Consider the following 10,674-nt stretch of genomic DNA (forward strand, 5'->3'; position numbering starts at 1 on the left):
TGAAGGAAATTTCCCGTGTTGCAGTTAATCAGCTACTCCTGCACCCCTATCCGTATGCTCCACTTCCCTCCAAGCCACCCATCCCAGCCTCCCCTAAAACTACGCCCCCTTTCAGCTTGAAGCAGCCAGATTGAGTCAGCGCCCCTTATACCAAAGAGGTCAGGATGTTAGGTTCGGAGGGAAGCAGCACTCACCTAACCCCATCTACCCTTCCACCCACCTACCCGCTTCCTCTCTGCCCATCGCCCCAAGCCCACATCTGTATATATCGCTTGTAACCTTCTGGAACCTGCCGCCAGCTGCCGAGAAGGGCCAGACAGGAACTTTCCAGCCCACACCAGATGTGACGCGTTGTCTCCCTGCTTCGCTATCGCCCCCGACACCCTCCCGAATACACCACCCTTAAAAACCCAAGCTGCCCCTCCTTGGGTGCGACTTCCCTGGCCCATCTTCCTGGACCACGGGACCTCACCCAGGAGTTTCTCCCCCAATAAACGCTCGGTTTACACCAGCCCTTTGTCCTTTATCTCTTTCAGTATGTCCAAACGTTACACTAACAAATTAAAACCTTTGTTTTTATGTAGCTTTACACTTTAGTGGGTTTGGGGTCTGATGTTAAAGGCTTTGGAAGGGACAAAGTGAACGATGTCAGGTTCTCTTAGATTAACACACACAGGCTTTTCTTCCCTCTTCACCCTGTTGAAAGCTTCAGATCACTGACACTACCTCCCCTGAAGGTTGGAATATGTAAGCTTTTAAAAATAGATGTATATTTGAGTTTTTATTTACATAAAAGGGAGCAAATTACTCGTAAAATTCTATGTCATTACCAGTGACTGGAGCTAGAATAGTCTAGGGAGTCCCTAAAGAAGAAGTTATGAAATTAGGAGCTAGTAGGTCACTTGAAAATAAGTTAATACGATTAAAGTAATTTTAAATTTAAAAGTAAAGATTACAAAGAAGAAAAGCTTAAGAAAAAAAACTCTGTCTTTTAAAATTGTGTATATATATTGGCACCATCTATGAGGTGAAAAGAAAAAAAACTGTATATAAGATTTTACTTAAGATAGCATCTCAAGTTGCAAGTAGACATAACAAAACTTTATTTTTATGATTAAAGAGAAATATGAATTAGCAACTGAACTAGCTGAGCCAACATTAGAGGCAGAATCATGATTAGTATATAAATTAGCAAAGGTACCATCTCTGAGTGGTTAAATCTCAGAAGGGCTCCCCTTTCCTCATATTGACATAATAATAAATTTGGATTCATGAGAGATTTCAGTCCCCAAGTGCTCCTTCTTCAAGGGCCCTTGTTCAGGAATTCACCTGGAAAACAAACTTTGCAGCAGCCCTGATTGCTGTTAATGGTAGAGGAGAAAGAAAACAGTTCAAAAGAGGATCCTCAGAAATATGACAAATTAAAGTTATCAGTAATGAAGCAGTCAAATACTGGAAAATATCTAATCATTCTACAAAGTTGAAAAAAATACATAGCTCTTTCAATAAAGAAGGTGATGACAGGGTGACTCTGGTTGAAGAAATAAATACAAGTTGTCCACTGTGCTTACAGCTCAAATGTTCATTCATAGAATAAGGGACAGATGTCAGATTCCCTTATGATTACCAGACATAAGTCCTTCTGGTTCCCATCAAAAGCCTCTAACTGCTAAGTTATTCTTTGGCATCCAGCCCTCAGGAAACACTTTGTGTTAACATTACTTCCCCCCCTTAATACTATAAAAAATGCATTCAAATAATAATGTAATTTACATGTAAGACAGTCTTACAAAAAATGTTTAAAGGAAGGATACACTCAATATCCTATAAAATTACTTAAGATGCATGTTTTTCTGACAGCTTAGTATTGATACGTCATACATGCTGCATCTCATAAATAAGAATGCCCAGAAACTCTGAATTGGATGCGAATAATCAACTTGTAATAGAAAGCCTGGCTGTGTGTATGTATGAGTAAATGCATGAGAAAAAAACATATATATATATACACACACTATATATACATACAGTCTTATAGACACTATATATACATTACAGGCATACATATATGCATGTATATTTTGGAAGCTGGAGAGGAAGACTAAAAGCTATATTTACTTTTTTTTAACTCTAGATTGTACATGCCTTGACTTCCCCTGTGAAATGAGAATATAAACCGTCAAATTCTACTGTTTCTCTCTGTTGCAAGTTTGGTTTCCCTAGAAGTAGATGATGAAATAGAATTTGAAGTCATATTAATCTGCTCTAGCAAAAATACCATATCTGCTACAGTAGCTGGACTTTTGATTATTAATTTAATTGAGCTTGTGGTAGACTACAGATACTTTCCAGAGAAAAGTACCTGTTTCTGTAAGGAAGATTCTGGTGAAGTAAACATAGATATGATGAAGAAAATCACAACTGCATTCTTTAGATCCTTAAAAGCACTAACTTCCACTCCTCAACCTCATCCCCTAGGATGCAATATTGGTTTTAATTTACGGACTGGATAAGGAGAGAATTTCAAAGGCTTCAATTTGACCTTTCCCACTGTGATAGCTACTACAGGCTAAGGGTCTAAGGTGGGAGTTGCACTATCTTCTGCAAACAATATCAATTCCAATTATACATTTGGGGACTGAAGGGATTACCACTGGATAGCTAGTGGACAAACTGGATTCACTTTAAGTCATAATTTTTCTTAACTTCATCCATTACCTGGACCCCATATGCCCTCACTCTAACAGGAGGGTAATAATATTGCTTCAGCTCTCTGGATATAAATATCAGTTTAGATTAAATACACAACAGTCCTCAAAATGTCTAAGTATTCTCTTTTTTCCGATGAGCAATTGTCTGAATAAAAAACTATTGATTCCTTTGAGGAAAGCTGGGAGAAACATTACTATGTAAAGCTGCTGTGGTATTGCAGGGTCTTTTCCTCTCTGGGCACAGCTTCTTCTTTAGTCCATGGTTTTTAGTACTGAAAACTAGCCCATGTTTGGAAACTAGACAGTGAATTTTGACTTTTAATTGGAAGACTGCTCTCAACTTCCCAGTAAACTCTCTTTGGTTCCATCTGCTGTACAAGCTAAGTAAGACCCTGGCAGCTGACAATCTATTCTGCTTTAGGGAAGCTGCATTCTGTTAACCATCTGTATAACTCTCTACAGATCAGCCCACTTGGCTGCTACTTGATTCTGAGGCTTATTATAATAATTACGGACCTCTGGCATATTGTAGTACAGTGCCAATATTTGGCCTCCATTGTTTCAGAGTTCTGTTGTCTCCACTTTCTCAATGCACCAAGGTCTGTAATAGCCTGTCCTGCCATCAGCCCTTATCAAAAGGGAGTATAGTGATGTAGTGGAAGGTCTTCTGGCCATACATAGTATGTCTCTCCCCACGTGTCCACTTTCTTCCATGCCAATTCTGACATGACAGCTTCCTAAGGGTTATTGTTGACTACATGTTAGTATTAAATTTGCATCATCTAGGGTTCTTCTAAGGTGTTACAACATATGTCAAGAGAGAGCTTCCAAGACAATAAACTATCCCCTATCCTGATTTATGTCATAACCGCATTGATCTAGCAACATCAAATCCAGTCCCACTTGTATTCATCCAGCTTCTGCTAGTATATGCTAGCTAGTTCTTAAGACCCTTTAGGATTTATAATCCCTCTCCAGTCTCATCAGTCTCAAAACATCCCCAGCTGGGCGATGCTGCAAATTAATCCTAGTTATAGGACACAGTCAGGAAGGGACATAGAGATATGTCTTGAAGAGGACATATGTTGCCTCTTGGGGGAGAAGCTTCTGCATTGTCTTCCTTCAAGGGAGGTTGGGTCATGCAATTAGGTGTAGACATAGTCAATTAGGACAATAAGTCAAACTGAAAGAATCAGTCCAGTTTTTATTCATCTGCCACAATAGTGTAAGCAAGAGGACTGAGAAAGAATAGGACATACCATCATGGACTCAAACAAGCTGGACTTTGAGGGACTGTAATCATAGTCCATTAATCTAAGGTAACAGCATATGAGATCCACAAACAAAATCACCCCAAGAAGGATGACCAGGCCTGACCTAATCATAGTGTAATCCTTAACCACTACTAATCCAAGCAAAGATATCCCATAGCTGATTGGGGTCTATTCTAGAGAGCCAGAAGGTTCCTATCTAACTCTCATGATGTGCTGCTCTACTTTGCTGGTTTTGTTGATCCAGGTGCAACACAGGTATTGGCAGCTACCCACCCCTCCTCGTCTGGCTAACCAAAAGGCCTATGCAGTTATCCAACACTGTTGACACTTAGATTCTAGATTACTATTTTGTGCCTTCAATGTGTATCATTAATAACTTTAGCAAGGGTCAAGAGCAGTATTCACACAACTTTTCTAATTGGATGACTCAAACAGTGGGAAAAACTGCATCTGTGTTGGGCGGGGGCAAGTGTAGGAGAGAAAAAGTTCACCACAATTGTGACCAAAATTGCCTGAATGGCAGAGCTCATGTCACCTCCTCCAGATATTTTAGTTGCCCCAATCTTTGCTAGAAGTGAGTTGACATTTAGGGAAGTGTTTCACCCTGTGAAGTCAAAGTCCAGTTATGACAAGGCATTGAATCCAGATTAACAAGTTTGGAGTACTTGTTCCAGAAAGGCTCATGATTAGAGAAATGTCCTTCTAACCAAATGTTTATCTGTGGGATCAAATAGTAGATGACATAGCTCATCAAATTCACAATGATGGAGCCTGTCTGGGACAAGTGTGCCAATAAGTTCAATGAGGCAAGATTCACACAGGTTATTCTGTGAGACAGATAAATAGAAGTTAAATGCATTCTCTCTCCACAGCCCATGTATATTCTCTTGTGTCTGAAGATGCACACATCCTGCCCACTGGGGAGACAATTTCTCATAGACTGCAACTTAAACAACCTGCCTTATAAACAGGCAAGGATAGCACCATTTATCCCACCATCAAGGCAGTAAAAAGCTTCTGGTTTGGATCCTCTTGTAGTACAGTATAATTTATATTTTATTTGCTGATAGCCATCATGTGGGCTATATGGAGAAAAGTAGCAGGCCCATCTTAAAAAAAAAAAATTGAACCAGAGACCTCAAATTGATGGTCATTATCTTCAAAGTTCTTGTGAGCAAAAAAGAAAAGGAAAAGAAAAAAAAATCCTTCTTTATACAATAAAGAAGGAGATTACTTTCTTTCACCCCCCTTGCCATTTCATAACCATACTAAACCCTAATATCCCACTGATTTGATTCTTTGGTGAAGAGTTAAGGAAATAAAAAGGGAATTGCAGAGTCCCCAGTGGAGACCAAGGTGTCAATAATTATAAAAGAAAAATGTACAATTTAAGGAATGGGGTAGACAGCTTAATCAGAGATACAACATAAATGAGAAGAATTCTTTTGGGAATTGCTGAATTAAGACCTCAGACGTGTCTTAGACCATGTGTAGACCATGCTGTGGTTACCTTATCTACTCCTAGCTACCACTTAAGTCTGTCCTTTAATTTACCATTAAAATATCCAACCACCCTTGCAGTTTGTGGGACACATGGAACATGGAGAGTCATCGCAAGTCTCAATTGTATGGACTCATTCATATGTAGCCTAAGTCATCCAGGAAAGGGTATCCACTTACCAGTCTTTTGCTGTTCTTTAAGCTGGTCAATCTTTGCTGTCTTGGCATGGCTGCTTTTGCCATGCCTGGAAATTTGTCAGTTAAGTTTCAAGTCATGCCATGAACTGATTGACCTGACCTCATGAGGAAGTTTAACTGGGCACAGTAACTAGCGGGAGCAGTATGAGCAAACCTAGAATTGAAGACTGGTAATTGGTCTCATCATCTGCTGTTCCCAGTCACTCATTGTAGAGCTGAGAGACAAACAGATTGGCTCACAGGGCCACTATATCCTCTATAAGGATGATTCAAGCATATTTTTCAGAGGCAGGAAACACATCACATGAGAGCCAAAATTTCAGACCCAAAGGAGTATCCAGCTATTGAAGAAGAGTGTCTCACATATTTATGCTCTCTTTCTGTTCCCTGCCCCTTTCCTCTTCCTCCTTAAGTAAAGTGGCATCTATCAGGGCACACTGAAGGAGGGAGTCTGTAGTAACACACCCCACAAAATATCCCCTCTCCCTCATTAACTTTAGCAAGATTATCTTTTTCACTGTGGAAGTGAACAACCAATTCTTTAAGTTTTTTTCTGGGCTCTGGGCAAAGCAATTCTAAAAAGATCTACACTCTTTTTTAATGAAGGCACAAATTTAAATAACTTGCTGTGTCATAGGACATCCACTGACACCAGGGATCTGCATAGAGATAACCATAGTCATTGGACACAAGAAGGTTCCTAACAGTTTTTGATCCCATTGTAGGAGGACCATGAGCAGTAGCTAGAAACTGATTTCCCAGCTTTCTTTGAGCCTGTGGTTGGATTTGTAATTTGACCCACTAGATGAGCTCGGCTGTGGAGTTAGCAGCTGAAGAGAAGACCAGTGGATCTCCTCAGAACTGAAAAGTTTCTGTAACTACCCACTAGCACTCCCCAGACTCATTGGCATGACTGGCAAAATGTCCAATGGGATACTCAGGTTTTCCCTCTTCCAGAATGACATTGTGTATAACCGAACACGCTGCTTACTATGCCAGTTTTGTTATGGAATTAGTTGTTGAGGTGATCAAGTAGGACAATGAGCAAAATTGAAAGTAAAAATCAAAACTGCACTCATTTATTGTAACCGTGCAAGCAAGAGGGGGAAAAAAAGGCTCCTAGTGTTGAATTTTTTTCCCACCGAATGGCAGCAGGTAACAGTTGGATGCAGTGCAGACAGGGAGTAAGGAATCATCCCACTGTCAAGGAGGCTTGAGCAAAAGACTTACTTCTTTAGGAACTCATGAGGCAGGGAGGGAGAAAGGGAAGGACTAGGAGTAAAAAGGTACATAGCCAATGTGAAGAAAAATGTCTGCCAAGGTCCCCTCCTCCTACCCCATTATAAGGAGATCTTAGTGGAGGCACCTCTTTTCAAATGCAGATATGAGTATTAGCATGGTTGACTCAGGGTGCTTGAGCTCCTGACTGTAACTGTCTCCAGAAAACTGTGATATTCTGTACTGGCTATGTACCAAGTTTGAGATAGGGAGGTAGTTTCCCCTAATGAAGCCTACCAGGCAGAGCTTTGTAACTGACTTCAGTTGGTCCTGAAAAATCACACATACATAGAATTTTTGCCTAGAACTGGATTCCTCAGAGCATGCTGGTTCTTATTCAAGAAGGGTGGGCTTTTCTGCAGGTCCAGAAGGCTCAGAGGATTCTAAGGTAACAAAACATTTGAGAACCCCTCACAGAAATTCTATCCCATGTTATTAGGGTTCTAGGTTTTCCCAATCTAGGTCCCTCAACTTAACAAAAGAAACCTACCTTCGTTAGGTATTCATTGCCTTTTCTTTTCTTTTCTTTTCTTTTTTCATTGAAGATTTTTTTCTTTTCTTTTTATTTTTAATGTAAAGATGTGGGATACAATTCAGGGTTAGGTATACAAACATTGATCATGCAGGTACTCCTGTAAATGAGGTAAGCCCCTCCCTGCCCTAGCAGTTTTCCTCAACTGCCAATCCCCACCCCCCCGCCCCACCAACAGTTTCCCACTACTGCCAATCGCTTTCTTGTTCAAGAGCCTCTTATGGGTCATTCATTCTGTTAAGTCCTAGGATTGGTCCTTAGCTTTCTTCACTTCATTGCTTATGAAGATAAGCACTTCACTGATACAACCAATAACACCTTCTGACTTTCAACAACATCACCTCTCAGAAGTCTAATATATCACATCCACAAGAACATCTTCTTCCACTGGACTATCATCACAATTTACCACTGGCGAGAGTCAAAGAGTTATATTGTGTCAGGGGCTGTGTGTACTATCAGTGATGAGGTCTTCATTGCCAAAGAGACTGTGACTGATCCAACTCCAAAATCACTACCTATCGTTTGGCTGCCTGGGCCACACCTGGTATTAACTGTAACAAAACGGGTTCTCCAGAAGTAGATGCTAAGATAGAGTTTAGGGTGCAAGATATTTATTGAGGATTAACATCTGTGAAAGGAAGGGGAAAGAAGTAACATTTTACAGAAAAAGACTGAGCTATGATGCAGTTGAAACAGACCATGAAGTTGTTGACGGTTGAAGACTATCTACTGATGGCATTCTCCACATCTGGGCAGCAAAGGGATATGGATAGTATACCAGCTTGTCTATCATATTCTTCTCCCTATAGTTTAATTCCTTGAAAAGAGGCCCAACAGACACATCCAATGCCATGAAGATATATCACTTCAGTCATTCACAGGAGGCAACATGATATGAGACATGAAATCAGACACACCTGGGTTCACATCTCAGCATTGCCTTTTAAAAAGCAACGTGACTTTGAGCAAGAGTCAACCGCCTTAAAACTTAGTTTTCTCATCTAAAAATGTAGATTGAATAGTTTCCATATAGTTCAGTAACTATGTAATAAAATTAAAGTTGATACACATGTTAATTTCTTTTCCCACATTTTCCATTTTTCTTCATTTATTCACTTTTCCCATATATTTTTGTGAGCTTGCTTGCTGATTTTGGTATGAATTATTTTTCGTTTTTATTTTTCTTGCAAAGCAATTTATTTCTCATCACAAAATACAAGAAAGGAGCCAGGTCAGCACTTATCACCCTCTGGCTGCATGTCTTCCCAGCCTACGTCTGTAAATCCCCTTTGAACACAGCAAGCATATAGCGCCCCTGTGAGCGTTTCTCCCATTCTAACAGCTGCAGAGTATAGCATGACCAGGCGCCCTATCCACAGGGGGGGCTCCCTCCAACTAGCGTTCCAGCTGGCTTAGTTAGGTTAATATGGAATCTGAAGCAGTCATTCTGATTTTCTACAACTCTCCTAAACAAATGGGTCAGTCGGTCAGAAAAGCTGTCAGCACACTCAAGTTGTTCCAAGTAGTCTTATACAAAGGCAGTGACTAAAGTCCTTTCCTTGTCCCCAGTTTTCTAAGTCCCAGGCTGCCTGGGGCACCTGGACTGCCGCCTCTGGGTCCCCCACATCCCAGGAAGATGATGGAGGAAGGGCAGGCCAGGCCAAGCTTGTGGAATCAACAGTCTTTATTGGGCTCAGACCAGGAGGCCATGGGTCTTGAGGACCTCTGTGTATTTGCCAGTCTTCTTCTCCACGTTCTTTTCAGCCTGCTTCCATAGCCTCATGAGCTCTTTCTTCTTCCGGTAGTGGATCTTGGGCTTCTCCTTCCTCTTCTCCTCCAGGGTGGCTGTCACCGTCTGGTACTTCCAGCCAACTTCATGAGCCAGGTGCCCCAGATAGGCAAACTTCCTCATAGGCTTCAAACGCACAACCTTGAGTGCAACAAGAACCACCATCCGCTTTTTCATGTCATAGGGTGGCAGGATTCCGTCAAACACCTTGAGGCGGTCCAGGGCAGCCTGGCCTCGCTTGGTCTGGGGGCAGCATGCCTCGCAGTCCGCCAGAAGATGCAACTGGGGGCCCGGAAATGGTAGGGGCCTCTGGGAGGGTTGGTGTTCATCTGCTTGTGGAGGAAGGCCAGGTACTTTAACTTGTTCCTGTAGAAATTGCCAGAAATGTTGATGCCCTTGCAGCGCACGGCCACTATCTTCCAGCCCAGCAGTACCTGCTTGGCCATGATGGCTGCCAGGTGGCCCAGGAGATGGCCTCAGTCATCTAGCACCAGGAACTGCCCCTCTGCCATCTTCGGCAGCCGCCTGGGAAAGCAAATTGTTTTTAATTATACTGTTACAACCTTAATATCATCTCAAAAAGCACTTTATAAACTCTAAGTTTCACAAAAAATATAGGAATATTTTTGCTTATTTTTGTGCAGAATCTACATGATACAGCATGAGAGTGCAAAATTTCTGGTTACATAGTCTGATGAAATGAACCAAATATGTATCAATGCATGATGTTTAATTTGCTTAGGACAAGTGTCCACATTTCCAAATGTAAGTAAAACTCTGACATGCCTGGATCACAGTAGAGTTTTAAGAAATAAATAATGCAAGTGAGAGAAAATATCATCATTATCATAATTATGATAACCTCCCAAATGTGTTTCTCAATATCCTATTCCGTTCAGCGCACAGAAGCTAAATACATTTTCTAAAAGCAGAACTCAAATTATATCATTTCTCTGCTAATAATTCATCAGTAGCACCCTTTGCCTCTCAAATAAAGGTCATGCTTCTTAGCCTGGCATTTAGAGCTCTCCCAATTTTAAAGGTTTGTCATCGTTATTCATGAAAACAAGTGACAAGTACTACTGGCAAACTGCACACGTTTTTAAAATAATAATCAAATTAGAGAAGTGATACGTGCTTTTTGTAACAAGGCAACCAACACAATACAAAAATTTACAACAGCTAAGCTAACCATTTTTCCTTCTATCTTACCATTCCAACCACTTGAAGTGACCAGTATTAACAACTTTGTGAGCATGAAGTCACACTAGTCTTCTTCCTTAGAGAAAGATATACAAGCCCATATGCAAACACAGAGGGGTTTTGTTTCTCTGCATTTTTTCCTTTTTATTTCAAGATAATTTTTTATGTAAAAATATTTAAAATTTG

General features: G+C 40.8%; 1 pseudogene across 1 annotated transcript; it reads right to left on the reverse strand.

Moving 5' to 3' along the window:
• Positions 1–9,166: 9,166 nt before the first annotated feature.
• On the reverse strand, positions 9,167–9,813 carry LOC103274980 (annotated as a pseudogene). Its single transcript, XR_002481237.1, has one exon. The product of XR_002481237.1 is annotated as a 60S ribosomal protein L13a pseudogene (transcript).
• Between the last annotated feature and the right edge of the window lie 861 nt (positions 9,814–10,674).

This window comes from Carlito syrichta, unplaced genomic scaffold (genome assembly GCF_000164805.1).
Source record: "Carlito syrichta isolate Samal-C Ts95f unplaced genomic scaffold, Tarsius_syrichta-2.0.1 Scaffold315153, whole genome shotgun sequence".
NCBI lineage: Eukaryota > Metazoa > Chordata > Mammalia > Primates > Tarsiidae > Carlito > Carlito syrichta.